Source organism: Grus americana, chromosome 3 (assembly GCF_028858705.1).
Source record: "Grus americana isolate bGruAme1 chromosome 3, bGruAme1.mat, whole genome shotgun sequence".
Classification (NCBI taxonomy): domain Eukaryota; kingdom Metazoa; phylum Chordata; class Aves; order Gruiformes; family Gruidae; genus Grus; species Grus americana.
This window is the reverse complement of record NC_072854.1, coordinates 99,105,336-99,127,904: the sequence shown is the minus strand read 5'-3', so window position 1 is coordinate 99,127,904 and position 22,569 is coordinate 99,105,336. Positions and strand designations below refer to the sequence as shown.

General features: G+C 40.7%; 1 long non-coding RNA gene across 1 annotated transcript in view; it reads left to right on the top strand.

Annotated features, from left to right (window-relative positions):
- Positions 1–8,170: 8,170 nt before the first annotated feature.
- Positions 8,171–22,569, top strand: part of LOC129205207 (uncharacterized) — a 63,975-nt gene continuing 49,576 nt past the window's right edge. The window contains exon 1 of the long non-coding RNA XR_008576651.1: positions 8,171–8,308. This is a non-coding gene — a long non-coding RNA (uncharacterized LOC129205207). The remainder of the gene's footprint in view (positions 8,309–22,569) is intronic.

Here is a 22,569-nt window from a genome sequence, read left to right as displayed (position 1 = left end):
GCAAGGAAATTCATAACTGTGTAAATACAGTAGTGGAAGTGAGGATGCCAGTAATGACGTCAGGATGGTGAAGCTGACTTGGACGAATGGGAATCGGCGCGGGTCTCCCCGGTAAGCAAAAGTCGTAGGAGGAGAAGAGATGGGGACTCAGTTCAGGGCAGGGGATTTCTAATGGGGGCATGGGGAGAGGAAAGATGGGGAATAATCCAGGGTACTAGCTAGAAAGGTGAGCTCCGGGAAAGAAATACAGCTGAACTGGAACGTGTTATGTGTTCTAGGACGTTGGCTAACAATACTGGAGGACTCTACGTATATGAAGCCAAAACAGCTCTTCTTTTAAGTCAAATGTTTACACGCTACAGACTTGTCCTATTACTCCTAACCATTTCCAGTACACAGACTCCCTGGCTTTCCTCTAATCCCATCACACAGCAGTGCAAGATTGCTTCTCCAAGCTTCAAAAATGTGGCAAATAATGAAATGAGAAAGGCCTGGCTGAGCCGACTAGATAGCAAGCCCAAAATTTTCAGATGCAGCAGCCTTAGAAATGACATGTTAATATTTTCTCTAGTAACAGAGAGTTTTGACTGAAAGAGGCATCTTTACAAGAAACTGTTTTGGCTTATTTTATATTCAATATATTTTCTAATCAAAACCCTCCAGATGCTACTGTGTTCTCCTCATTCAAAACCATCAGCAGCCATATGCTACAGAACCAAAGGCTTAATTGCAAGGATGTATCTGGAATCCAGCAGAGTCAGGGGAGACAAGGTGGAATTTCGTTAGTAATCAGGCAAGCAGGCACGGGCAAGATGAATAAGTAGCGAAGAAATATGCTCAACATTCTCGTTATCGAGCAAGTTTTTAATTACTTCCAGGTCCTAGAAAAAATGGAAGGAAATTTGTGTTTCACATACATGCATATGTTCACCCCTTATTTCTTGAAGTACCAACCAGTAATTGTTACAGGAGAGGTGAAATTAGGGAACACACAGGGAAGAAAATAAAATGTGAAGAAAACACAGAAGGCTACGTTTTGGTGATGCCTCAACACTGATCTCTGAGGAACCCATGTCTGTCCAAGAACGGAGTCGCAACGGAGCCGGCGAGAAGGTGGCATCTGTGGAGGGGTGAAACTGATGCACAAAGATGAAAATGGATGAGGTTGCTGAGATTGCGGTTATTTATAACGACTAAGTGGTTTTGAGCAACGCAGAGTAAGTAGCTGGGTCTGAGCATCAGGATCCTGGGTCTGTGTTACCAGCCTATTTCACATGCTGCCATTTTAAATTTACCTAGTTTGGATAAAACTTACGAGCTGGCTTCTGAATGTGCAGCATAATAGTCACTGTGATTAATCACCGTTGTTCTGGGATCTGGTTTCATCCTGCCTTTCCAATAACGTATTTGGATAGACTTTGAGAAGAAAAGTCACGTGTACTCAGATTTGGTTTTTATTTTTACGCAGTCAAGCATATAATGCAAATTAAATAAATTTTTTAGCACCACAAAATCCCATAGTCCTCATAATATCCAACACCAATCAAAAAAATATTCTAAAATTTACTTTATTTCCACTAGAGGTCAGTCAATAGATGGTAAACTTTCATGTCGTAAAAATTTATGTTGTTAGCTTCTTTACCTGCATAACTTGTGCAAGCATGCTGAACATAAAATTATTGTATATGAAAAACTTATGCAAGAAAAATTCTTTTTACCATATGCTGATTTTTTAGACGCTTATCCATCATTATTGCAAGGTGAAGCGTCACTAAATGTCTAACTATCAAACAGAAAACGTGCGTGAAGAACTGCTGTTTCGTAGTTGCAGCACAATCCGGGTAGGAAGACTATTGTGGAGTGTTTTGTAAATTATAGAAACTGATTGGAAATCCACATAAGCCTTGTACTAAGCTGAAAACTCAGTAAAACTACTGGTTTTTTGCAAAGGCGATCTGTCTCAACATAAAACTTGAAAGTACCAGAGTGCTTTAGTACAGCTCTGTGGAGTTAAAGATATTTGTTAGGTGACTAGGAATTCAAAAAAGATTGTGCCGGCCGCATCTACCACTGCCCTTATTTGCAGCCTCCAAATCTGGGATATTTCCCAGGTGTCTTGATGTTGAAGAGATGTGGCTGTTAAGCTGCTTTATTTATCATGGCTTTTACTTACTACCTTTTCTGCAAGCAGCATATTCAGAATTTCACTCCTTATTGTTGTTTCTGGATATTGAGATTAATTTATTTTTAACATAATTGCATTTTTTTATTGATCTCTCTCATCTCAGATGAAGCCCTGCTCAATAACGAGGTTCTCAGCTGCTCTTTGCCTCCAGACATGCAATCCAGAAAGCATTTTTGTTGTCCAAGAGGGTCTCTTGGGAACCATTAAAACAGGTCAGTATCTGTGCCAGCTGCTATGTTTTGTTCTCAGTGAGTATTTATCTAATATTTCAGTTTAAATGCTTCCACTGTACTTGCAAAGATCTCCCATTTTCCACTAAGTGTCACCAATGACGATGACTTTAAGCACACTCCAATGCGCATTTTTGTTGCCAACCTTCTGCTGCAACGGCATCAAGGCTGAGACACAAGCCATTTCTCCTAAGGATTCACCACAACTTCGTTCATGTGTGGACCAAGAACGTCACAAATATGAGCACCAGTACCTAATCTATCAAGCTATTACATACGTACAAGGGCTATATGCTTTCATATCTCTGCTTGTTGCTCAGATATAGAAATGAGCATTACTTGGCATTACTCAGGTATAACACTCAGGTATTTAATCATCCAACTTCAGGAAAACTGAAGCGCAATGTTTCTAATTCAGGAATCATTAGCTGGCTCCTGCTGCAAATCACGTGATGCATGATTACAAAAAACTTTGAAATACTTTCAATATTTTAAAACTGTTTTATAAAAGATAATTTTTATGCAGATCCTGGTAGCCCCGAATTGCCAGTCATTAACATCTTAGCCAAGGTTCATGGAGTAGGAGTACCATTAGCACTGAAATTGTTTCACTGTAATTAAACTTGACAGTTAACTACAAGACAAAAAAGCTCATCTCTGTGAAGCCCCTGGAGGAGCAGAAGTAGCATTTTCAAAAATTCCTATTTTTCCTAAATCTGTCTGTTGGATTGGACCTCTCAGTATTAAGCTAAAGTGGCATACACAGTTTTGAGCATAGGTCAGAAGATTTTGGAATTCAGTGGCAGCATTTCCAAAAGGAGTTATGACTTTTGCCCTGTTAACTGTGCTTTTTCTGACACGTGTCATTTGAAAATCTATTTCTAGGTTTTTAGCAAGAGAAGGATGAGCTTGTAGAGCTGTTGAATCCAGTTTAAAATATATTCCTTTCAGTGTTTCACAGCCATGATGTTATAAAATAGAAATGTGCTTTGAGATAAGCTTGTTGAATTGGTATCTGACATCTCAAAATGTTTGGGGCTCTTTGCTCTTTGACTTTCAGTCCTTAAAATCCTCTGCTTCAATCCGAATCAGCTGAAGATTCAGCTTGTGATGTCTATGTGAAAATGATGAAGCAAATAGGTCCATAATCTCGTTCATTTACAGCAGCCAAGGGTTTGGCAGTTACATCCCTTTGTTCCTTTTGGTATGACCTGCAGCAGAAGACCACCTTCAAAAACCTGGGAAATTTTGGTTTTGTCACATCCCTTTTGTGCTTTTACTGTGATGGATTTTAGCTTTCCCCGAGAGAGAGCAGGAAGGGTGGTGGGAGGACAGCAGAACTGCACAAAGTGATGAACACACATGGAGAGTTGGTAGAAGAAACTCATTTTGCTTGCATGTCAGAAGAGATGTGGGATGTGCCCAAGGGAAGCAGGTTTCAGATGAAAGTTGCTGAACTTTCCATCTGATGCTCAGAAGCGAGCACTTTCCCTAATGGCTACTCTGGGAAATTCACCCTGGAGCTCTTCAAACAGATGCTGACTACAACAAAAAGACAGGGAGTATTTTTTTTCCTTACCATCTGAGGCAAGGCTAAATGAATTTGAGTTTTCACTAAATCAAGCTTTTCTGAAGATGCCCATCACCCTTTGTTCTCCTCTTGGGTGGATTTACTGAGGAGGCCCAGAGCTTTGTGAACCATGGTCTCCCTCACACCGCTGCTCGGTGCGGCTACAGTCTCCTTCAGCAGCGGGAAGCACCAGCCTGCCTTGGAGCTGCTGAATGGTGCCACAGCTGAGGTGTGTTGGCTCATTATCCCATCCACGTTAATACCTGGGACAGTCTCATCCCTCCTCCTCCTCCTCCTTCCTGCCCTAGGCCCTTCCTACCAGGCTGAACAGACAAAAGAAACTCCTGCAAAGACCTTGTATTAAGGGCTGGGTCACTGTAAAACATTCCTACTAGCTAGGTGGTCCGTGTTCATGCTGGTACGAGTAAACGTGTGTCAGTGAATCCAGACTTTGCCTGTTAAACCAAACTGCGAATGCATCATCTCTGACTGCGTGTCCTGAAAGCAGGTAAGCTGCAGAGGTGTTAAGTGTTTCTAGGGATAGTGCCTTGCTGTGAATATCCCAAATGAGCAAGCCCCCTTTGGCTGGGTTTATAATTCCTGGTAAGTTATGACCCCCTCCCTCAGCATGAAGAACTCTTGAGGGCTCTTTAGAAGCCCTTGAAAAAAATGCTATGCACCCTTCAGGTTTAAATTCACCTAGCTACTATGACTTAAGTGCAATTTTTTTTCCATTTTATACTGGTATTGCCTCAGTCTCTGCCATCTGAAGTTCTGGTCCAGTGAAAGTTATGAAAGAAAACACTATGAAAAGCCTTGTTCATTTATATCAACTGGTGTTCAGAACCAGACTGGCACTTTTATTTGAGGACATATTAAAAATCACCTTGGGTACATAGAGGACTAATATGTATATATCTATAGATGTATAGATATGTGTGTGTATATAACAAGACACTATAGCCTTATCTATTTGGTTACATAGGTTTAGGACTGGATTCAGTAGAAAGATGAGTATGGAAGGGTCAAAAAATAATTGAAATGAGAGTTGAGGATTCATAAGAAAAAAAATTGGAATGGATTTTAAGACTGGGCAGTGCATGCTTTTTGCATGTTAGTTTTACTCTAAGTTCAACGCTCTGTACTGTGCCATGATGAATGGCCATAGACAATGCTGAGTAAGTCCAGCTGTTAGAGTGCCAGGTAAAGCAAGATTCTGGGAAGCATTTCTCATTGTGTATCACAGAACAAATTGCTATCAAGAAAATACTTTGATGTTTTTGAACTCTCAGTGGCTGGTGCATCTTCTGAGGGGAAAAAAGTTCAGTTTGAATGCCATTCCTTTTGCCAGTATGTACAAGAGTGCAATGTGAAGAACAGAGTATTTTAAAAGCTGATACAATAAGGCAGCTGCAAAATCCCATAAGAAAAAATCCACAGAGAAGCAGAGAGATGAAAACAGACTGGACACATGATACCCTGTTCAGGACCGGGAATCCAAACCGCGGCTGCTCAGCCATAATCAACATCAGTCTGCTACCCGATCTTCTTGATTCCTCACATACCCGTGAGAGAGAAATTAAGAAGTGCTGAGAGTTTGGATAGCTGGAGCTGCTCAGATGTGATTGGGGGGAAAAAGAAGAGATAATATGGTTCTATGAAAGGTTAATTATTTTATGAAAAGTGTACCACATTTCCTCCTGTCAAATCCATGACATCAGGATGCTAAAAAAACCAAGACAAACAAAAAAACCCAAAACAAACCAACAAAAACCCAAAAGGTTTTGTGTCTCTTAGTCCTCCTGCATAATGAAGGAGCTGGAGGATATTGTATGATTAACAGCTCACTCTCACAATCAAGTTACCACAACTCAGCAAGTTAAGTTGTCAACGTGTGTCAGCTGAGCTGTGGCAATTGTTCACATGTGTGGTTGACACACAAAATGCCAAGCAATGTTATTTAACTCTCTTTCATTGCATCAGATGACTCCCAGTGTGCCATGAGTTAGGAGTGCACGTTGGGAGGGATTCACTGCTCTAAATTTAGATCTCTGTATTAGAGAGGTCTACGTCTGAGCTAGTTGTCTAAGTTCATGCTAAAGTCAATGGAAAGAAACAGGTGCTTCTGGAGTGTACTTCATCTTATCTTGGGATAGCTGATCAAAACAGAGCAGGTGAATCTTGCTCCACTGAGTCTAGAAGGCATCTGCATGATTAGCTCAGATATAATTGTCTAAGGCTAAGTGAGATTAATCTTTGGAGAGCCACCATATCTCAGCTGATGATCATGAATCTGAGCATGAAGATACAGTGGTTGCTCTGGTATAATCTTTCACTGATCAAAGAGAAATTAAGATTTTACTGAATATCAGTAAGAAAAAATCTTAATCTAGATATTTTTGGACTTTTGTTGGGATTCTTCTGGTTTCTTTAAATAAACAGGCAGGTCATATAGAGAAATCAGTCAAACTGCATCTGCCGGACTTCCTAGCATTCTTTGCTTTTAGATACATAGCAATTCCTCCTAGCCGTTTACTTTTTTCATCTTATTGCTTCTAATCCTGCAGATACTGGATGGCTTTCATTTTGCAGTACAAATGGACCTGCCACAGTAATCCAGTGAGACTGCGAACTCCAGCAGCACTGAAGGAAAAGTACAGCTCCTCATCCGGTATGATGACTCAATATTTTTCAAGAACATATTGTCAGAGAATCATTTACTGTGGTTTTACTTCATACAGTGTTTCTGAAAGCATACAAGCCTTGATCCTCCCAAGTGGTGTGGCAGTTTTGTTCTTGCAGTAAACTTGCAAAATATCTGGAGATCTGTCCTACCCTAATCACCTTTGCCCAAGAGAAATTCCTATGGGATATGAAGAACCCCTTCTCCAGCACCCCATCTTCTCTGTTTTGGGAGGGGAGTAGAGGGGGGGAAACTCTGGGGAAAAGAGCTTCTCAGAGCTCTTTTTCATGGGTATTTGAAAAGGTATCTGAGAGCATTAACAATAAAATATAGGGCAGCACTCAGGTTGCTGTAGATTATACGTGGTGAGCTGAATGCTATTAGATGGACCAGGTAAAGCTGCCTTTAATAATTGCGTTCCGCTTACCTAATCTAGCTCAGTCTCTACCTCATCCTCTTTTAACGAGTCATGTGAGTATTACAAATAACTTTTACTGCAATGTTGGTTAAGCAGTTGCCGCTTCATTCCTATCTCCCGTTAGGCTCTCCAGTCCAGTTGTATATCGTACCTTGTGCTGGCATGAGATTGATTATAAAAAAAATACACTTGGGGAATAATTTTTTCCACATGAATCTGTCTCGCAGTGTAGCTGCCCAAGCACTTGCCCAGCACTTGCTCCAGCACTTGCTCTCCACGGGAGAAGGGGGACAGCTGCTGAACACTTGAGTACAGCCTCACGACTAAGGAGAAAAAATTATCTTGTTTTCTCCTCTAGCAATCTACAAACACTGGGGGAGGGGTGGGGGGAAGAGGTGAAATTCATCCTTGTTCCTAATAAAAATGAAGTTTAAATTCAGGGTTATGATGCTGACAAGTTACAAAAGCTTTAACCAAAAGAAACTGCATGAGTGAGCAATATTTGGCTTTCTTCCTCAAACTCTGCTTTTTCTGTCAGTGCAGCGCTTTTCTGACTTTTACAACCTTTGCACCATTTCCTTAATTTATGATATCTAATAGCGAATTAGTCATAAGAAACCCAAGCATAAGCTCATTCTCAGCTGAGACTCCGATTCAATCAGGAAAGCCCTGACGACTGGCTTGCATTTCCCTCTGTGTTCACAGATATCCCTCGTGCCTCTGGAGAGGTTCGTTGCACTCTGGCTTTCAAGCAGAACTAAAAATAATCACACTTTAGTTGCCTCTTCTTGGGATGAGCTGCAGCTCTTCTAGCAGCTGCCTGTCGTATACAGCTGGATAAAATAATGCCTAGACTGAAGGGAACAGGATTTCAGTCTGACTTTCGGCAGCATCAGAACTTGGCTCCAGATTAGTGCCGGTTACTGGTAGTCTTGTGAGATAATATGACATATCCTGTCTATCTTAGCTATATTTTGTAAATGACACGGCAGTGTAGTTCAGGCCTTTGTGAAGAGTTCATGTTATGGAACATGAGTAACACTCAATGTACTTGTTAAGTTCACAGAGGATACATCGGAGCGCTCAAAAGCAGCAGCACTCCAGATTTCATCGACTGCTTCTATAGGCACAGGGGAAAACTACGCCGATTCTGTTAGATTTTAGAGTTGTTTAGGGCCTTGGTCTGTGTGCCTTCACTCTGTCCAGATGGCAGTGAGGTCAGGTAAGCATGCAGGGATTTGCCGTAACTTTTTTGCAACGTTTCCCGTCTCTGCGCTATGGCAGACAACGGGGTGATGGAGGATCTGACGCTCAGTGGGTACCAGTTGCTCTGCAAGTATTGATGTGTCTCGTCGTGATTAGCACCGGCTTGTTCCAAATGGTATTCTATCTCATTTTATACATATACATGCTGCTCTTAATTGCAAAACAGTACAATTTCTTTTGCGGAATATAGTGTAAAAGATGCAGGGTTTGATATCCTGCCTGACTTCTTTCTCTGAACGGATAGTTTGAAGAGCAAGGTACTTATAAATGGCTTATAAATGGCTTTTCAAAGCTTTCTTCTTCTGAGAGCTGGGGTTTTTTTCTGCTTTTCTGCTTTGAGTAAAAAGAAATCATAATTTCTTAACTAGCTTCATCATTTAACATGAGATGTTCACTGATTATAAATGTAAAAGAGGTCATTTGCATTTCTATGACACATACCAGAAATGTACTGCCATTGAGTATTCACCTGCCATGTTGTTTTTACAGTTTCATGATTGAAATACAGCCCTCGTTACAGAGGGCATTTTCACAGTTAAAAAAAAAAATAGAAAGCAAGAAGTTATTCAATATGAGAGTATTTCCTGTTCTTACAGTTGTTGTTTTTCTACACAAATAATTCTTCCAGTATTGGGATCTAACCTAATTGATTTTTAGAGAGATTTGTTAGCATTACACTCTGGCTCTGCAGATAAGACTTTTAGAAAGTATGGGTTGTTCGTGTAAGAAACGCCTAAAATGACTGCGATAAGCCTGTTTCCACACCGTCTGAGAGGGTGTTATGTGAGACGCTGGCCTTAAACGGTTATGCTTGCACAGATGATTGACTTAAAATCCCAGCACCTGTGATCTCTCTAATGTTCAATCTATTTGTGCAGCTGTTCCTCCGAGACCGTTACATGCAGTAATTGATTAGTTCAGCAGTCCTTCAACATCATTGCAGTGTTATGAAAGCCGGTGAATTAATAAGCTACACTTCAGCAGCACACAGCTTCTTCCTCTCAGCTCACGTGATGCTTCTCAGGTACAGATATTTTGCTGTAGGAACCCTACTTTTCCAAAATGGCTAGAACACTTAAAAATACTGATTTTTAAAGATAAGAGGGAAAAGAATCTGTCCTCGTCATTTCCCAAAGTCAAGTAATCTTTTTTATTTCAACTGATGAATAGTCTTAAAAAGGGAATCAGGAGGTGGAGAGCTTGAATGATGCTCAGTGGAGAACAAGCAACCAAGATATCTTGTCTTTATGCATTACCTGAAGGGAAAATGTCATGTTTGAAATAGAGTGATGATGGTAGAGTTTAACTGCACTCACGGAATTAATATGATGTTACTGTTTCTGAGGGACTGGTATGGTGCAATGAAAAAATGCTTTTAATTAATCTTCTCCCATGTTATCTAGTTGTCAGAGAACACTTCATTAATTCACCCACACATAGTATGAAAAATTCTCTCCTACAAAACAATGTTTAAAACTGTGCTATCACATAGCCTGTTGAAATTTAAAAGGGAAGTAATGTAGTCTATGGTCACTTCCTAGTCTAATGTGCACAATTAAGTCTGTTTTTCAGACTAACATTTTTCTAGGAGTGTCACAGCAAGTGATAATCAAGCCACCCAAAAGGCACTGAGCTATAGATTTTATATACACAAAGAATTACATTACTGTGCTTGCACGACCCTAAGTCTCTCTCTCAGATGGATGTCACGTTTGTTCCTGCCTGACAGCTCTTCATGTTCTCCAGAGTAAGAGTTGACCTAGGCCTAAACCAGGTTTACATCTGACAAAGCGTATGGGGCCTGCCAGGGGACGCTTTATGTGAAAAACTAAGCCTCATTCTTTCAAGGTGTTTCTGCCCATCTTCCTTCAGCTCACGAATCTACTGTGGGTTTGTTAAATGCATGCTAGATTTATCTATCTATCTATTTATGTATTCATTTGCTGGCAACAATTAATCGCAGATACAAATCTCACCCTTTGTATTCCTCATTGGGTCATAGTCCCTCAAAATGCTGGACGTTAGGCACGCAGTGGTAGTCTCATGCTGAAGATGATCGTGCACTCAAATGTTTTGTTCCATCAATTACTTATAAAGTCAGATTCCGCATCATTTGTATTCGTGTTCAGGATGCGTATCTAGATAAGGGATTAACCAAGTGATGTTTAGGAGAATATCTTGATTTAGATCAGATGAATAAGATTGCACATGTAAGTGCAGAAGCAAAACAAGGTCAGTGGAGTGAGAAGCTGTTTGGTTTTTTGTAAATCTGGGCTTAGGTATTGAAAGATTGAAACTTAAATACTTGCAATTTAAATGGCAAGTAAAAGATTGGGGGAAAAAAACATGAAAATGCATCACTGTGACACAGTAAGTAAAAAAGAAAAAAAAAACCACTGTAAAAGAAATACAGAAAGGGTGCAATCACTTCAGATTTTCATAGTTTTTGTATCACTTTAATGAACACAGAAAAATACGTATGTTGACCAGTAGCTAGAATGTAGTAATGGCACTATGGTAACAGCATGGTGACAGCATTATACTCCCGTCATATATGACGTATGTAATGATGCCTGTGAGGGTGGGATGAACATGTAAAACTTACCTGAACACAATGTCAAGAGCATCATCATCATGGATCACACTCTTTTTTCCAGTCAAACTATTGTAAATCAACAGAATATACAACTATTCTGGGTTTATATATGGATAATGGTAAAAAAAAAAAAGTGATTGCTTAGGTTTAGGCTAGATTTGTGTTATGCTACATGGTCTTGTCTACGTCTGTTCAAAGTGACAAAGGGCAGTCCAGGGAGACCTGGAAGAGGAGGCCTAATTAAAAGTTTTTGTATTATTTCTTTCAGTATTGCAAAAGTAGCTCATTAGAAGCCTAAGACTTGAGTTGCATGCTTAATAAATCCCTGTTACTCTGTTGCATGAAAACCATACTAAATTCCTTAAACAATGCAAGATAAGAACAGGATGCTTTAAAACCCAACAAAGATGAGTAAATTTAAATTTGACTTTCTTTTAATTGAAATTCTTTTTGATACTAGAAGAAAATATCTATCGTTTTGTCTCATGACCAGTCCTGAACATTTGAAAAATAATTCAAGAAGCTTTTGAAAATCAATGTTACAAAAAATGAATGTCATTCTCTTTGATTTCTGAGTCTTAGATTACACTTTGGTCACACTGTCAAGTTTTTCTCTAGAGCTGCAAGGGCTATAAAGTTTGAGGGGAGATGTAACACAGGCGCTTTTTTTAAAGTGAAAACTAGCATTCTCATAAAACCTTATAAATGGTGAGCTGAAGTCTTGAAGTTATTGAATACCTTGAAGGTCCCCATAAAGTTCTGAGCTGCCAAGAGTTATGATAGACATCTGTGACTGTCTTTGAAATCAATATGTGCAAATCTGTAAGAAAAATACAGAGGTATTGGAAACTGAGGAAAATACTCTCCTAAAAATAAATGAAACACAGAATCTGACAAATAAAGAGCTGGAAGATATCACATGTTTTGCTATTTCATCTTCTTGCTTTGAGGTAGGAGAGGTCATGCTGAAATGATCTTTAGCAGGTCTTTACCTGACATGCTACTGAAAACCTCCAGCCTAATTTTCATAACCTGTGTAGGCACTCTTGTAGAATTTTGCTGTCCTTATTATTAAGTAGAAAGTTGCTCTAAACTCCAGTCTAGCCTCTAACCTTTCTGTGCTGTGAAACAAGCCAATTATTCTTTGTTTCACCCTCAATAACCTTGGAGAATAATTAACCACTATGCTCTTTTTAACCATTTTAGATATACAGGAAAACTGCTATGTCTGCTGTATCGCCGTACTGTCCTTTACGTACGTACAAATTGATCATTTAACATTTGCTCTGGCGTCTTTCAGGGTATGAAATAAGCTGATACATGATTCCCTGGACCCTTTCGTTGTTAAGAAAAATACAGCGCTTGCCTTTCACCGGCTTTCCGTGACTTCTCAAGGATAATGATTCAGAAGAGATTCCTTTGGCTTTAGGGTACATTTCAGCATGCCCCGTTGACTTTCATACAGTCAATTTATCCATTCTCTAGCCTGCCCTTTAACTGTTCTGCCCTGCTTTCCACCCACCTGCTAATCTTAATTGCGCTAAGCGGCTGTCACAAATTTTGTGGACGCTAACGCAAAAGGGCAACTCGGCTTTCTTGCCATCCGTGATGAGCTTGCCACCTGCTCCTTCAGCAGAGACCGCCCAAGTGTCCCGCTCCCTCCGCAGCGGCCCGTGGCTTCTGCTCTCCTTTCCTCCACCTCCGCAGCAGTGCCACCGCCTCGCCTCCTCACCCCACCGCCGTCTCCGTCCCTGGCATCCAGTGATATTTCTCGCCTCGTATTTCATCCAAAGTGCGTTCTGCGTGCTTCCTCCCTATTTGTCAGGCTTGAATAAAACAATACCTGCCCACCTAGTTGTTCCTTCTAACTTAGGATACATAAATAAGTAAATCTGGGGCATCTGTGTCCTGTTATATTACCTTTCCTGCAGCTCTCAAATTAGTTAAAGCCTTTCTTTATTAAGGCTGTTAAGGGAACCTACCCTTGAAGTACTTTTCTTGTCTGTTAGAAGAGTGACAACGTAACAAATTTTGAAAATATAAAATTAGATTTATGTCCTCTCGGATCCAACATTTTGAATATACTATCTTGAAGCTAATATAAAGGCTGATACAGAATTTTTCTCCCAGAACACAAATGAACATGTTAAACAGGTTCTCTTCAAAAAGCAGATCTTCCAGAAAGATATTGCAAAACCTGGATGCCCTGCTCATTACAGAAACCAGCATCCTGCTAAGAAAATATAAGTAAATTCTCTGATTTCAGGCTAATAAAGCAAAAGCAATTACCTTGCTTGCACAGTGGTCATAATAAATCATGCATTGTAAGAAAATGTTTTTACTTCTGTGGAGAAGAGATAAAATGGGTCTCGAAATTCTGAAGTTGATATTCTGAAAGTAACATCTGTACGGAGGGGATATGTGATCAGGGCAAATCCTGCATTTAAGAAGGTCTTCTAGTGCTGCTCAGAATACATTTCAGCCATTGGTTTATGAAGCCCAAAGAAATTTTCTTGTGCCTTTGCTGGTTGGTTTCTTCTTTCCTGTCAGAAACAACCCAAGCCCAAGGTTTATGGCATTGGTTTAGTTTCAAGTCAAATGCATGAACTAAGACACAGTAGATTCTTGTTCACTCTCAGTTAGGTTTATGTCAGGTCTCTTTCTGGTAGAGAGATCAACTGAAGAGAAGAGGAGATGTGCTATGGCGAGACCAAATTGAAACATAAATCACATATTTAGAACAGTGGAGGGAGAGCAGAATTTTAAAAATAAAAATTCAAATCATAAGCCTGGGTGAAGGTGCATGGCAAATGAATGGACTTTTACCTTTTTTTTTTTTTTTTTTTTTTTTGCTACTGAAGTATGACTGTGGAGCAGAAGGGAATATAACACCAGAATGGAAGAGAAGATAGGAAAAAACCTGCCATTCATCTTCTCCTGTCCTTTGAGTGGGTGGTGAATCTCTGTGCTTCACAGATGTCCCTCTATGGTGGATTCCCTATCCTCTTGTACTTAATCTAAACCTGTACCTGAGCAGTTGTGATTGGTAGCTCTTTCCTCATCTTTGAGACACTTGCACGTGTTGGATCTCCTCCTGATTACCTCATTCAGCTGTCTTTGAAGCATTCCAGTAAATTAATTTAATTTTAAATTAATATTTTGCCAAAAGAAAATGCTTTATAAATGCTCTTTGCCTTTGTGGGACTTATCTGAAATACTAGTCTAAATGAGCGCATTTTATTATCTTTCCATAACATTTTACTGCTCGTGAAATAAAAATCATTTTAAATGTAGTTCACCGTTGTCTGCCCAGAGATAATGAATATCTCTGAAATAAATCCAAATACATTAGCAGCCTCTTTAATAGACTTCATACTCCCATCTAGAAGTTTTATTAATTTTTATGTGTCAGAATATTTTGCATTCTCCTTTGTTGATCAAGCTATTATTTTATACCTTAATGCAGAGAGAAGTGTCACCACTATAATATTTACCGAGGAAATTCCAGATATGCTGATTAAGCCAAAGCAAATTATACATCCTTTATGACCCTGTTAGATTGTCTCCATTTTTTTAAGTCAATCTAGCACTTTTCACTTGTGGGCATCCTGTCTGTGAACGAATAGCTAATTGCCTTATTATTACTATTAAACTGAAAAGCTGCAAATGAAGAGCAGCAGTTAAAACCTCCCCACTCGAAAGCTCGCTGCACATGCTCACTTCCTACTGCTCCTCTTTACCTCTTTCCTGGTAAATGAGCCCGTCCAGCTCTGAAAACTCTGCTGGGTTTGGCCTGGCAGACGAAGCGGTATCCGTGTCAGGTATGAGTATGTCTTCGTGATGCTTAGAGCATCTTTAGACACTAGGAGAGCTTTACTGGTGGGAATCTGTTACAGATTTTAGGCAACTTCAGGCTAGCAGCGAATAGGAGGCACGAGGTCTGTCTGACTCAGATTTGGAAGAAGAAAGCGTATTGCTGTATATACAAAATGTTTGGCCTGAAGTGCTTGGTGTGATCCATTCACTGGGGAGGTGGCCGGGTCTGCGCAGTGCGGGCAGGCAGCTTGTCCTCTTTCCAAGCGTAGCCCTGTGTGGTCAGTGCGTTTTGAGTCGTCTCCTCACTGCCGTGGATCTTTGTTTCATCCTCCTCCTTGCGTGCTTCCTGAGGCAGGGGTTCTTATTTTATACCTACAGCATCCAGCGGGGATCTCAGGGTCCAACCGCGATAAGAGATCATTATGAACAAAACTCTTTAATAGAATCTTGCTCTTCCTTCAAAGTAGTTTTAGTTGTAATGAGGTTATTAACTGCATGACTTGCACTCATTTTCATCAACAGGTTGTTTTCAAATGGATTCGCCTATTTACTATTCATTATTAACAATAATGGTATTGCATGGGCATAAAATGGGTTTCACGGAGTAGAGAGCAGGCTTTGAAATGTTCATAAGCCCTTTTACAATTACTCATATGCAAGAGCCCTGTATGCCACTTCTGCGTGACATAGAATGATGTCTGTCAGTCCTTAATAAGTTTTGCTGCCTCTAGATTTCTGCTTCTGTTTACTAGGGGTTTAATTTTTGACTGTGTAAACCCCAATGCTGTCATAGGCTACCACATGTTCACGTTAGCCGTGCTTATGCACGTTTAGAAACTGTGCTTTCTAGCTGTCAGACGAGCTGCGTGGTCTCTTTGTAGTGGTATGTATAGTTCTCCTTTAATTACTATATAGTACTTCAGCATACATTTTCCTGACTTGAAGGGTAATTTAAAGGCATAACTATCCACAGCCAGGCAGAAAGACTTTTTTTTTTACACAGTATTAAATTGTTTATAAACCAACCGCACGCAGGTACCTTGATATGAAAAGCTTACGTGTGGGTATTTTCCGTTTAAAAAATGCAACATAAACGTCTACACCAAAAATGGATACTGCAAACCACCTGGTCAAATTTAAGAAACGAAGTTTCCCGTGTCACTCTGGTCAGCTGGTGGTCAGCAGCTACTCGGGGCATCCGCGATCCCCTGGGTCCGTGCCTGGGCTGATGGGCTCGCTTTCATGTTCTCAGACCAAGTCTGGGAAAGCACTGTGATACTTCCATCCCTTGAGAAAAGCTGCCCACTGCCTCACGGACAGTGTCCAGTGGGCTCCCAACTTTGGAGCGGCATGGGGACGTGTTGGCACCCGGACGGTGGAGTAAGTGCCATCTTACCTCTCCAGGCTGCGTCCGACAGTATGGTAACTGTGAAAAAGGTATTTCTCAGGGCTGCCTTACACATTTTGGGTAGGTTCTGATGGCGGCAGAGGAAAAAGAAGTACTGATGTACCACTGATAACAACGTCCTTAGGACACATTTTCCTATTTCTTTAACAGAAACCAAATTTAACAGAATACTTCTGTAAAAACAACAGGATAACACCCTCTGCAGCCAACCTTATCTCCTGAATTCAGCAACCAACCTTTCACGTTTCAGGAAGACCTGAAAAAGCTGTCACGGTCTCTGAAAACACTCACCTTATGGGTTCAAGCCATGTAGTTGACACCAGCACTCAGAAACACTCGATTTAACTTATTTGCAGCTCAGAAGCAGGAACAGAGAGATGTTTTTAATGTAGTAGGCTGGAAAAGCGCCTTCATTAACTGCGCTTCTTCTCCAAAATAGCATCCGCTTTTTGAACGGCAGGGAGAACAAAGGGATGCCAAGTAGCCCCAAAATGCAGACTTGTTCCTGTAAATGTTTCGGTGCAGCTGTTGCTGTGAAAGCTGAGCTATTCCACAGATTCCGAGTGGCAGATGCGAGCACCTGAGCGCGTGCGAGCGAAGGCAGCTACCCCCTCTCTGTGCTGGCTGGGCACATCCCCCGCAGCCCAGGTGAGTACAGCAGGGAAGCTGTGCCCAGTTAACCAGATCCTTGAATTTTGTCCATCCGGCCGTGTCACCCTATTCGTGCATTGAATTGCATTTAGAGAGCGTTATGGCAACTTGGAGTCAGTAACAGGCTATGTGAAAAATGATGCTAAGCCGTTATCTCTGAATTTTGCTAAACAAGAAAAATATATTTCTCTCATGTATTTGTGTTATCCATACTATAGCAGCTAAAGACCCTATCAGCTTTCTCAAATCAGTAAAAAAGGGACCGTGCACCAATCTGTCTTTTTCCTTTAAGTGTATTCTGACGTCATTTCTTGGTCAGTAATTTTTGTGCCCTCTCAGCTCCTGCAGAGACAATCTCTTAAAGATTTAAGAGAGTCCTCAGAATTGTGCTGACGCCGTATGCGTTTCTCTTAGATGATCTAGTGGTGTTTTTAGTACACAGAGTATTCAGTCTTCAGGTGAAAGTGTCAACAGCACTTTATAAATGCGGTTCTAAGCCAGTGTGGATACGGCATGGCAGTTGGCTCTGATTGTATCACAGTCACTTCAGAGATTCATTTTTCTCTTTGCTGTTAGCTCAAATAAAATGAGGCTCCTAACAAAGAGAGAAAAATATTTCTCCTTTTCAAAACTCTCGCAGTGGTCCGTATGCAAGAAGTTTGCCGCTGCTGGTTTTACAAGCACACGTCTCTGATTGAGTTACACATCTTAAACAAAACTAAAGTCTTCCCAGAAGTAAATCAGCCTGACAAAGCTAATTTATTTTTACTCAGTCGGCCTATTGCTCTTTTTAGGAAGCCACACTTTCAAAAATAACTTTTAAATTTGTTGGTCTAAAATGATACTACTGCATTTTTATACACTTGTTTTTCAGCTTCAGAATATTTTTACTACATCTGAGGCTCCACATTCATGAAAGGATATGGTAAAATAATTTTGCAAATTATTCGATGGGTCCTTAAACATTGCCCGGCACTCACAATACTGTATCCCATCTTTGTGCTCTTTTCTTGGAAGACTATTCCCAGGTGATTTATGCTCTTTACTCCTCTCACTGCTGGTTTTGAACCCTAATTTTTTTACTTTCAAATAAATGGTTAGGTAACTTTTATGAATGTATTGATAAGCAGGGTGTTCTTTCTTTGTTGGTAGGTATCCCGTGGAAGCTGGAAATGGGTGTATTTTATCTGGTTAAATTTCTAGACAGCCTCATAGACAGCATTTCCTTGTCCGTGCGTTTTCACCTATGCCTACACCACTTGCATGTAATTTATAGGTACTGAAGGGCAGACACTAAAAATCACTCACAGCCATCTACAGCGCACTGAACAACAGAAAGAACCTTTAAATACAATCAACTTACAGGACACACTGAAGTGTAAGCAGAGTGTAAAGATATAATTCCAAGGTATGGAGGCAATCATAGGAGAGCACCTACAGACCACAGCCTTCGGTTCCCTGGCTCCTTCTCAAGGAAGGCATTCCTAGAAGACCTATGATCTGTTTGTTTCCATCATTGACTTATGACATTGTGGACAAAACAATTCATCTTCTCTTGCTTTGCAACTCTGAAATAGTACTCGTGTCTCTTTATGAAGTGCTTAGAGTTCCTAGGGAGAAGGGGTTGTGGATAAATCACCTCTTTATGTCCTCTCACCCCTGCTTGTCACATAACTTACATGCAAGTTTTATGAGGAGCTTCACTTTTTGTTCTTGAGGTATGCTAGAGAAGGTTATAGGGCAATATGAATGCTTGTCTAAACTACTATTTGTTCTCCAGGATGCATTTTCAGTTGAAAACAGCTTCCTGAGAATTTGGATTTGATGATAAGAATATCAAGTGTCAAAGAGGGCAGGACCGCAGCTACAGTCTTGAAGAATAGCAAGAAAGCCACGCAACTGGATCCCTATCAGCTCACATTTGTTAGTTATGTCCTGTAGTCTACTGTCCTTCCTTGGCACTAAAAGTCATGGAAATTTTGTACAAAACCGCTCTAACTATGTTTATTGTAAGAGTCATGCATTTAGAAATTATCTGCTGGCATTTCATAGCTTCAAAAGGAGAATATTTTTTGGCTTGTTTTTAGAGCCTGTAATTCCACTGGCTTGAGAAAGATTAACGTAAGCTTGAAGGTGACTCTATAAATATCTGAGTTTTGTGGTGTCTTCAAACTACTCGGTAAGGAGTTCAGAGGAAGCAATCACATACAGAAAAAAGAAAAGCCTGACTGAAGAAAAAGCCTGTGCTCTCAGGGAAGAGGCATGAGAAACAGGGAGGGGCTGTGATTAATCCCATGCGCAGCTCCAAGGAAGCTATAAAGGGCAGGAAGGCTATCTTGGAGAATCCTTTTTCCTATATACGTAAAATTTGTCTCGCTATGGTAAAGAAAAGCATAACTGGGAAAGCAATGAAGTGTATTCTCTAGCAAGAAATGTTCAGACCATGTTCAGCACTGACTGGGTGGTGTCTGGAGGAAGGGGCTGGTGGAAAATTGTCACCCAAAACGCTTGAGACAGATAGCCTGCTCAAACCTTGCTCCTGTCTTTATTTCTCCAAGTGAAAAACATGCTTTTTAAAGAACTTTCTTTTTTTCTCTCCAGTAAAAATCATGTTGCGTATAATAGGTATAGTTACAATTGTGCTAGACAGAAAGGAAAGGATTAAGACCTTTTTCCTGACAAGGATGATTTTACAGTGCCTGAAAAGAGGGTAACCTCAAGCCAGAGCACAGAAAGAAGGCGTGAAAGAAAACTCCAACCTGACACCAGAATTTAAGAGGGCGAGCCCCTGCAGCACAGCGCTGGGAAACCTGATGAGATTTGCTCCTGCTTCTAGCAGCACTCGCTCTCCTCACTCCCTGGTGGGCAGTACCGGCGGCGTACATCGAGCACACGCAGGGTATTGCTATAGACTCTAAGACTCTATTAGCAGAAGTCATACAAAAATAGTGCTGTGGTTTAACCCAGCAGGCAGCTAAACACCACGCAGCTCTTCAGTCACTCCCCTCCGCCGCAGTGGGATGGGGGGGGAAATCAGGGTGTGGGGGGGGAAGTAAAACTCTTGAGATAAAGAGTTTAATAGGACAGCAAAGGAAGACAAAATAGTAATTAGAATAGAATATACAAAACAGGTGGTGCACAATGCAATTGCTCATCACCCGCTAAGCAATGCCCAGCCCATCCCCAAGCAGTGATCCCCCACCCAGCCACCTCCCCCCAGTTATATACTGAGCAGGACATCACATGGTATGGGATATCCATTTGGCCAGCTGGGGTCAGCTGTCCTGGCCGTGTCCCCTCTCAAGATCTTGTGCACCCCCAGCCTACTCACTGGCGGCGCATGAGAAGCTGAGAAGTCCTTGAATTAGTGTAAACAACACCTAGCAACAACTGAAAACATCAGTGGGTTATCAACATTATTCTCATCCTGAATCCAAAACCCAGCGCTATACCCGCTGCTAGAAAGAAAATTAACTCTATCTCACCCGAAACCAGGACAAATTGTTATCAGGAACATTACAATAGCTCAGCCTCTATATTAGATCAAACAGAAAAAGCACCAAGCTCGTGTTCCTGAGCTCTTTCCTTTCCATGCTAGATATTTGGATAAAAATGATGGGCCAGAGGAAATCATTAAGCCTACAAAGTGGAAAATTATTTTCTTTGGTCTTCCCTCTTCCTGTAATGGATGGTGAAACTGTTTGGTTTACTACTTTGCTGTTTGTAATTGTGCGGTGATCTGTGCAGCAAAACAAGTTGCATTTCTGTGGCTGCTCCTGAGTGGGGCCCTTCATGGCCTTGTTATATTCCCATGCTGGGGACCAATGCGTGGAAGAAAACAAAGGATGTGCCAGTAATCAGTGGTCTAGCAGCAGAGCCAGTATTTGGCAATACTTAGCCTATGTTTTTACTGTATTCCCTAAAATATATCTCTCTTGATAAAAATGAAGTTAATCACAACTTAATCAACTTTAGCTATAAGAGGAATTGAAAGAAAAAAAAGGTTGCAACTCCAACCAAAGGAAAACAACCTTTCAATACAATTCTTTTCTAATTTAGTGTCTGATAAATGCTGCTAGGGAAGAAGGAGAAAATCGATTTTTCTCAGAATTTTTAGTGCAATATTCCTTTTCAGCTGAGATTAACTGTAAAAGGCTACTCAAGGTTAATATGTTTGAAGCTGTGAGGGCACATAATAATCCATCAATTAATCTCAGTATCCAACAGCTGTCATGAGAAAAACAGTGCATACAGCTAAACAAAACAACAGATTCATTTGCTCTTTAAACATTAATGCAAAGAGTTAGCTTAATGGCATCCTATCAGTCTCACGGGCACCCTGTCGTCCATAGTTTGCCCGCAGGGCCCACTTCATCAATTTTTTCGGAGATTAAGATGAAAAGAAGACAGTTGTTATTCAAACAGAATTGTTCCCTGCCTGAGCTACTCGCTACTTCTCGCAACATCACAGCAAAATATTTGTACGAGTTCAGTATATTAACTGAAAGTGATAGAATCCCAGTCAGTAATGCTCATTTGCTCTGATGGCCTGGGGCCGTTCGTCTGCTAATGTATGTTAAATCTCTCAAGTACTCTGGGGTCTACACAGAGAAAAACAGAGGTGCTCTGTAAATGGAGCCCATCTGCTTCCCTCCATCGCCAAATGTATTGGGAGAATCGGATTCACAGGAGTGGCTGTGGAAGAGCCGGGCAGCGCAAGGATGTTCCGTAAGATGCAGGTTCACTCTGCAGAGCCGCATAGCCTTGCTCTGAAATAGGATAGGAAAAATGACTGCACAAACTGGCCTGCAAAGGCAGAAGTGGTGGATGACCGATTCTGTTTGAGATGCTATTAATTTCTCACTGTACCGTTTCTGATTATTCCACAAAAACAGAATGGACAACACGGGTTAGTGGACAGCAATAGGTCAGTAATCACAGCGCTGCTCTTGAACTCGCTGTGGATGGGAAGGGTCTTGTTCAAAAACATTGTTCTTTGTTCTTTTAGTTTTCTTTTAGTTCTTTTAGTTTTCTTTTTAGACCCTGTGGTTTCTTCTGGGATGGTGCTTTCCTTATCTTTTGAGCTCTGGCCTATTAACAGTGCTCAAAATTTCTTAGTGATAGCTATGGCGCCTTATAAGAAGTTTCTAAGTGGAAACAATTTTGGTACTGTCTAGTTCACAGCTCATCTTGTTCTTAAAATTCAGTACCATCATGACAAGCAAGATATTTTAAAATAATACCTGACTGTTTGTTCCTTAAAGATGAATACATATGAATGTTAGGTTTCTGTAATGTGTTGTTAACGTGGCTGTATTTTAAAGAAATGGCTGCTATGCCAATGTTATTTTCTTGCTCTAGTAAGTAATGAAGCTTGGTTGGAAGAAAGGAAACACAATTCTAGTGAATAAAATCTGTTTACAGTGAAATTAGGCTTGATCTGCATTGCTTCATGACAGTTAAACAAAAAGTGTTTGCTTTCTCAGCACTGATTCAAAGTTTAAAACTCCTTGGTCTCTGGCGTAGGACGGAGAGGACCTTCTGCCACTTTAGTGTGGGGAAATAAATTCTTGCCGAGCTCAAACCACCAGTCCTGTCTACTTCCTAGCCTTTGTACATGTGGTGCAACAGAAGCAACACCTTACCTTTGCAGTTTTCTATTGCAGCAGTTTGACGCTTCCTTGAACCAAAAATATGTTTCTTCAGATAAACATGTTTATCTTCAGTTAAACATGGGATCCATTTC